Raw genomic sequence first — 8,328 nt, 5'->3', positions numbered from 1 at the left:
TGAAATATGACCTTATGCAAATATACAATCAAACAATAAATCTCTCATAAATATATAAAAAGATCATGAAATTGTGAAAAACCTGCACACAGATTTTAAACGAGCCAATATATTATTATTCTGCTATAGATATTTTATTGGCTTTATCATTGATTATTGTACAATAATAATTCTTGTTTTTTATCTGCAGAAGAAACTTCTGTCACCACATCTACTGTTGAAAGGGAAACATTTGACTGTTTTTCTTTTAACTGTTTGCTTTTATTGTAGCTCTGTATCTTATGTTCCAGAGGCTCCAAGAGAGGCGTGTATGGAAGAGGAACAGACTGGATCCAAAATTCGCCCAAACTTAAATCCAGTTGATCCAGCTGAATGACCAACCACACTCTCTGATCCAGTAAGAATGGATTTGGTGCAAAGAGGTCCTTTTCAGACCGATAAAGACTTTCCAAACAGGTTGGCAGTGGATTTTGTTGTGGAGAATGCTGTCACCTTGTGGATGAAATGTGCAAAAGCTGCAGGGTTGTTTTTTACACAATCACTTACAGCCACTCAAGAGATTGAATTATTTGAATTATCGGTTTTCTTTCGTCTTAATCACAAATGTAACTTTACCAAAAAGGTTGTATTTCTTTTCTGTTTTGGGCGAATAAATTGGCTCGTCCGCACTTACATTTAAGCTCAACTCTTGAGATTTTTCAAAGGTCAAATGTAGAGAAAGTCTTATTTATGAACAAATCTGCTACTAAGTGGATCCCTTTAGAGCCCCATTGTTTAAATGTATCATGTGATAGTAATTTATAAGCTTGATTGTTGGTCAACGGCATTTGTACTGAACAAAAATTCCATTTAAAATGTTTTCTTATATGGGACCAAATTTTTAGGGACTGAGATACAACTGGGTTCTGGCATTTAAATTTAGAAAGATCTGATGTACAATATAGCAGTGACTTTGCTGTGTTTGGGAAGAAAGCTCGATTTTCCAACCGTTCCCAGTCAGGTCTGGTTTTTCCGTCCCAGAAGGACATACATCAAATATTACATGACCAATAATACAGACTAAACCTAGGCAGTCCTAATCCTCCCAGGAATTTTGGTCTTTGCAAAAAAACTTTTTTAATTCTGGGTGTTTTTTTATTCCAAATAAATGATGAGACAAGAGAATCGATTTTTTTTTAAAAAACTTTTAATGAATTATAATAGGGATGCATTGGAAAAGGAATAAATATTTTGGCAATACGTTCATTCTAACTATATTTACACGACCAGCTAATGAGATGGGTACATTACCTAGACGCTTAAATTGTTTGTCTGTTTGTTGGTAAAGATTCAGAAAATTTTGTTTAAAAAGTCCAGATATATCTTTGTTATGTTATGTCACAGAGTTTAGTATTAAAAACCTCCATAGATTTAAATCTGTGTGGGTTCTGAGGTGTCTGACATGACATGGCACAATGATAGAATAGCTAATTCTGATCCTTGAGTTAAAATGTATGTGTTTATGGTAAAGGAGCAACCATAAACTTGGGAACTTTTGATTTGCTCCTCAACCTTATTAGGAAGTCAGACTCCAGACAGAGGATTTAAATAAAGGCCTCCCCATTCTACTTCAGGCTTTCCCCAGGACAACAGATTGGAGCACAAGATGGAAGATCTTACCATTATTCACGAAAGAAATTTAGACGGGACAACTTTTACCCCTTCATTTTTTTCTGCAGATCTTAAGGACCTCCAAGGTTTTGGTTCACCTGAACCTGGCTCAGGGAAGAGGTGTTTTTGCCTCTGTGGAGGACAATACCTGTGCTGTGAAGGCATCAATAGAAACCTAACCAGTTTCCAAGATGAAAAGATGATAGAAGATGTCACATCTTCAACTGAAGGCACTCCAACAGCAGACAAACCTGCGAAGATTGACAAAGGCGTGCAGACAGAAAGTGAGGAAAAATTCACTTTGAAGACAAAAAACCAGAGACCACTTTCAATAAACCATAACATGCAACCCAACCAGGTAATGTATTGTTTTTTTTTTTTACTTTTCAAGCAATTTTGATTCATTATTCTTTAATGAATAATTAATGCAATTACACATGAAATTTCCCTAACATCTTTTACAGATGGAAATCTATGGGGAACATGCGATACCTTACAGTCATGTTGGAGTCATTTATATCGGCAGTTCTTCTGATGAGGACGACGATGACATGAAGGAAGATGGCGCTGATGTGGACCGGACCTCCCCCCCAGAATGACATGTTATTTTCGTTACTTTTCAAGCCACATATAAGCTCTTTATAAAAGTAATAGCAATCATTAATTGTAATCAATATATATGTAACCAACGTAGTTCGACACGTGTGCATCGCATAAGAAAATGTAGAAAAATATTATATCATCATCTTTGAGTTGTCTTTACATTTTAAGAAAAGTTTTAATCTCTATTTTTGATATATCTGGTAAGTGGCTCCTTATATCACTTAGCTAAATGTGACACGAGTGTACTTCATAGATATTCTTCAAGGTAAAATGTCTATATTTGTGAGTAATTACACTATCAAGAACTATTGCTTCTGAAATTTGTTTGATGTATCTGTGGTACTTGGAGTCGTACATTCGTTTTTAATTTGATTTAATCTGACACTGCATATTTTCAAGAAATGTATCCTTGATTATGATTATACTGTATTACAATAAAAAATCTGTGACCTAGATCGGTTTGAGTTCACCTGGGTTTTTTGTGTGTTCGGACTCATTGTCTGCATCCTGTTATTATTTAATAGCGTTCACAATTTTACATTCTTTTAAGAATCTGAACGAAAGAATGTTACCTAAAAGATCATTTTATATTAAAATCCATAAAATCATTCTTGCTGCATCAGATGCAAATTCTATTAAAGATGGTAATTCCTGTTGGTTTTTTTTTTTCTCTTCAATAAAATTTAGAACACTGATTACGCAAATGACAGTGTTTAGTAAAAGCAACAAGCCCACATATGACCGGGAAAACTCACCGTTTTGTAACAAAGCCATGTAAACACGTGAAGCTTGTAAACATTAAATCTCAAGGTTACAAAAGTCCTGAAAATCTGTGTCCGAATTCCCTCCCTAATCGATAACTATAACGGCATACAGTGCTGCACAATTTAGTGTTTATAGTTTTTAAAAGCAATTAAATGCGTGCGTGGTAGACCGGATAGCTTCTGATTTCCGGTTCCTGCAGCTTGACAAGAAAAACAGAATGGTGCAATACTGCCACCACCTGGTGTGGAGGTATTGCACCAACTGCTCCTGTCTTAAAACTGATTTTCCAAAAAGCGAGCTGAGACACAACTTTTTATTTTTTGAAAGCAAAAACAAACAACAAAAAAAGAAAGCAATAAATAAATAAAAGGTATTTAATAATAATCTAAAGTCTTACAGTTGCAACAGGTTTTTTTTTTAAAAAAAGAAAGACATAAAACATAATCAAAAGTCCCAGCTAAAAAGAAAAAGTCGCTGTAAAGTTTACTTACCTTGACTCATGCCTTGCTGGAGTGAAAAATGGTTGAAAGAAAAAAAAAACAACAAGGAAAAAAACATATCAACTCCATTGTTTTATTGAGTTTCACAGGCAAGTCAAGTAACACAAGCAACAGTGAAAAGACAAAAGCATTTTTTTTTACAAAAGAAACAACAATATTTCACACACTCAAAGCGTCACAGGAACAGGCTGGACTGCGAATAGTAGTCGCAAACTCCACAGCGCGAGGGGTATGAAAATAAATTTTAAAAAAAATTGATACCCCCCCCCCCCCCCCCCCTCCCTCTCCACCCCCTGGTGGTCTTGGGGTGTAAGGAAAATGAAGAGAGGATGGAAAGAGAAAAAAAAATAAAGTATTGTCTCGTGGGGTCACTTATGCCCGTTAAAACAGCGGAGGGAATGGGTTTCGTGCTGGCCACCGAGAAATGCATCGTGGGGTCACTTATGCCCTGTAACACAGCGGAGAGGATGGAAAGAGAAAAAAAAATAAAGTATTGTCTCGTGGGGTCACTTATGCCCGTTTAAACAGCGGAGGGAATGGGTTTCGTGCTGGCCACCGAGAAATGCATCGTGGGGTCACTTATGCCCTGTAACACAGCGGAGAGGATGGAAAGAGAAAAAAAAAAATAAAGTATTGTCTCGTGGGGTCACTTATGCCCGTTTAAACAGCGGAGGGAATGGGTTTCGTGCTGGCCACCGAGAAATGCATCGTGGGGTCACTTATGCCCTGTAACACAGCGGAGAGGATGGAAAGAGAAAAAAAAAAATAAAGTATTGTCTCGTGGGGTCACTTATGCCCGTTTAAACAGCGGAGGGAATGGGTTTCGTGCTGGCCACCGAGAAATGCATCGTGGGGTCACTTATGCCCTGTAACACAGCGGAGAGGATGGAAAGAGAAAAAAAAATAAAGTATTGTCTCGTGGGGTCACTTATGCCCGTTTAAACAGCGGAGGGAATGGGTTTCGTGCTGGCCACCGAGAAATGCATCGTGGGGTCACTTATGCCCTGTAACACAGCGGAGAGGATGGAAAGAGAAAAAAAAATAAAGTATTGTCTCGTGGGGTCACTTATGCCCGTTTAAACAGCGGAGGGAATGGGTTTCGTGCTGGCCACCGAGAAATGCATCGTGGGGTCACTTATGCCCTGTAACACAGCGGAGAGGATGGAAAGAGAAAAAAAAAATAAAGTATTGTCTCGTGGGGTCACTTATGCCCGTTAAAACAGCGGAGGGAATGGGTTTCGTGCTGGCCACCGAGAAATGCATCGTGGGGTCACTTATGCCCTGTAACACAGCGGAGAGGATGGAAAGAGAAAAAAAAAAAAAAGTATTGTCTCGTGGGGTCACTTATGCCCGTTTAAACAGCGGAGGGAATGGGTTTCGTGCTGGCCACCGAGAAATGCATCGTGGGGTCACTTATGCCCTGTAACACAGCGGAGAGGATGGAAAGAGAAAAAATAAATAAAGTATTGTCTCGTGGGGTCACTTATGCCCGTTAAAACAGCGGAGGGAATGGGTTTCGTGCTGGCCACCGAGAAATGCATCGTGGGGTCACTTATGCCCTGTAACACAGCGGAAGGAGTTACATTTTTTGCAGGGGGGTCATGCAGACCCCAAAGCACATGCCAACCTAAGCGAGCGGAAGGGTTATATTGACAAACCAATACCTTTTTACATGCTTATCACAGGTAAGATTGATAACCCTTGTGCTGTCTTAGGGGAAAAGAAAAGCATGGATTAAAAAAAAAGATAAGGAGGGGGGGTCATTTTAAAAACGCATACCCCCCTTTGGTATTGACCCCAGACAGGTACACCCCGTACACCCTCCCGCAATCGAAGAGGGTCGAGTTCCTGAATTTTTGTTTTTTCATTGTGGATTGACTCAGTCCAGTTTCATTTTTAGCATTTAAATCAGTGTTTTTCAACCAGTGGGAGATGGTCAAGTGTGCTGTGGGAAATCACCCTCATTAACTGATGTAAAAAGATTTCCATCTCCAGGATATCAGCTCTTTGTTCATCCTTACAGGCGCTGAAAAACAAAACACTAAGAAATTAGGATTATGAAAGCTCTTTGTGTTTATTTAAAGACATTTTGATAAGAATAACGGTACCCCGATTTAGCTGTAGCTTCAGCTGTTTTAGAAAAAGTCCCGTTCCTTTAACTGTCTCCACCAATCCTTCTTGGATTCTTAATCACATGTCATCAGTCTGACCAAGTAAGTCTTCAAATCCTTTTTCTGAATTTTGCTGATAAAGTTGCTCAGTTCTAACAAAAATACCAGCTGAAGCTCATCTTTAGCTGTGTAGCTTACTAAAGAAACCGGTGTCAGACTGTGGAACAAGTGAACAAAACAATGAAGTTCAGAGACGCTAGTCTTTTTTTTTTTACTTTTCAAGCAATTTTAATTAATTATTCTTTAATGAATAATTAATGTAATTACACGTGAAATTTCCCTAACATCATTATATCTTTTACAGATGGAAACCCATGACACATATATGGTACCTTACAGTTATGTTGGAGTCATTTATATTGGCAGTTCTTCTGATGAGGATGACAGCTATGGAGATGAAGGTGACGTGGACCACTGCTCCCCCCTAGAATGACATGTTATCTTCAGGTTACTTTTCAAGCAACAAAAGAAGCTCTTTATAAAAGTAATGGCAATCATTTATTGTAATCAATATATGTAACCAATGTAGTTCCACACGTGTGTTAAGGTAAAGTGCATCACCTAAGAAAATGTAGAATTTTTTTATCATCACCTTTGAGTTGTCTTTATATTTCAAGAAATGTTTTAATCAATATTTTTTGATATATCTGGTAAGTGGTTCCTTATATTACTTAGCTTAATATGGCATGAGTGTACTTCATAGATATCATTTAAGGTAATTGTTTATAATTGTGAGTAATTACACTATCAAGAACTATTGATTCTGAAATTTGTTTGATGTATCTGTGGTACGTGGAGTCGTACATTCGTTTTTATTTGATTTAATCTGACTGCATATTTTCAAGAAATGTATCCATGATTATGATTATACTGTATTACAATAAAGAATCTGTGACCTAGATCGGTTTGAATTCACCTGATGTTCATTATGTGTTCAGACACATTGTCAGCATCCTTTTATTATATATAAAAGAATAACGTCCCCCTTTTACATTCCTATAAGAATCTGAACGTAAGAATGTTACATTAAAGATCGTTTTAGATTAAAATCCATAAAATCATTCTTGTTGCATCAGATGCAGTTCCATTAATGATGATAATTCCTGTTTTTTTTTTCTCTTCAATAAAATTGTCATTGAGAATGCGTATTTAGAACACGGCTTATGTGCGCCATCAGGCGGATACGAAGAGAACAGAACACAAGGGACGAATAATCATTCCACGTCTGGCCATTTTTTTTCAAGTCCACACCACGCATATGTAATAACTGTCTGGACACACAAATGACAGTGTTTTGTAAAAGCAACAACCCCATGTGAACGGGAAAACTCACCGCGTGTAACAAACAAAGCCATGTAAACACGTGAAGCTTGTAAACATTAACTCTCACGGTCCCGAAAGTCCTTAAAGGCTCTGTCCAAATGTCCTCCTTAATCTCTACATACTTTAACACCATGTAGTGCTGCACTTTGTAAAATTCTGGGTTTTAAAAAGCAATTAAAACCGTGGCTGTCAGTACTCACAGCTTCCGCTGTCGGTTCCTGTAGCTCGAGAAGAAAACAGAATGGTGCATTACCGCCACCGCCTGGTGTGGAGGCAAACTACTATCTTAACGCTGATTTTCCAAAATAAAAAATAAATGAATAAATATTGCTTTTTGCCTTTTACTTCTAAGGGAATCCATCCTGAACCGGTTAGTGAGCTGGTGGTGCAAAAGCCCAAAACAGTTGGCAGGGACGGTCTGAGCTCCACACTGTTCAAGGCATATACAGGTGATTAATTTAACTTTGTGTTGCTTTGTGACAGCAAGTTAAGTTGGGTTTTTTTTTTTTCTAATCTTATGACTAACCAAATTATGGTTACAGCAGATATAATGAATAAAATTTAAATGTAGTTATGAACTCATGTCTAACTTTTGTGTGTTGTGTTTCTCTTGTGTAGGACCACAGCCAGATCCATATATGATGACATCTGGAAGCAGATTATGCCAAGTGCAGCCCCAACCTCTCGTGGCTGTGTTGGATGGGTTTCTGAGATGGAATGAAAGAGAACCTGGATATGTATTATTATGGCAAATACATGAATGCATACCTTAAATTGCACTTATCTTGTCTTTAACAATCAGTTAAGCCTTCTGTCTTACTGTTGATGATCTGAAATGTTATTTTTTATTGTAAATGTTTGATATCATTTGTGTTGTGATTAATCAGTTGTTGTTGTTGTTGTTACCAAAATATTAAATGAGGCACAATTTTGACCAAAATTGTTTTATTTGTTCATCTAATTTTTTGTGAAGTCAAAGTCACCTTTCAACAGAAAAATATTAAGAATATAACAATTATATTTAATTAGATTTTAAGAATATGTGAGAACACGAAATTTTTCCATACTATTTGCACATTATACATTTTTAAAATACCAAACATTAATTCACTCTTCAAAACAAAAAGTCCATGATCATTTGCCAAAACGCGGAAGTTTATCCAGATCTGATTCCCACTGCCCAAAATGCAACTTTATTAAAAGATTACACAAAAATTTCAATGGATTATTGTTGGTGATGATGTTCATGATCATCACAGTAAGTTTGAAGAAGATTTACTGGAGAAAATTAGAGAAATTACCATTATAGTTCTCCT

The 8,328-nt window shown here is 37.2% G+C and overlaps 2 long non-coding RNA genes across 3 annotated transcripts; both read right to left on the bottom strand.

Moving 5' to 3' along the window:
* Window positions 1-628: 628 nt before the first annotated feature.
* Window positions 629-3,226, bottom strand: LOC111948021 (uncharacterized). 2 transcript variants are annotated; one of them, XR_002874011.2, is made up of 3 exons: window positions 3,009-3,226; window positions 2,148-2,233; window positions 629-1,901 (listed from the first exon to the last, which is right to left on the bottom strand). It is a non-coding gene; the product is annotated as an uncharacterized LOC111948021 (long non-coding RNA). The 2 variants fall into 2 exon arrangements; XR_002874009.2 differs by having other exon boundaries at window positions 1,229-1,901; window positions 2,143-2,233.
* A 2,145-nt stretch (window positions 3,227-5,371) lies between these two features.
* LOC144994742 (uncharacterized) lies at window positions 5,372-7,309 on the bottom strand. Its single transcript, XR_013658363.1, has 3 exons — window positions 7,213-7,309; window positions 6,027-6,113; window positions 5,372-5,544 (listed from the first exon to the last, which is right to left on the bottom strand). It is a non-coding gene; the product is annotated as an uncharacterized LOC144994742 (long non-coding RNA).
* Window positions 7,310-8,328: the final 1,019 nt, after the last annotated feature.

Source organism: Oryzias latipes, chromosome 10 (assembly GCF_053564925.1).
Source record: "Oryzias latipes strain Hd-rR chromosome 10, Olatipes_Hd-rR_3.1".
In the NCBI taxonomy this organism is placed as follows: domain Eukaryota; kingdom Metazoa; phylum Chordata; class Actinopteri; order Beloniformes; family Adrianichthyidae; genus Oryzias; species Oryzias latipes.
This window is presented reverse-complemented; position numbering and strand designations above follow the sequence as displayed.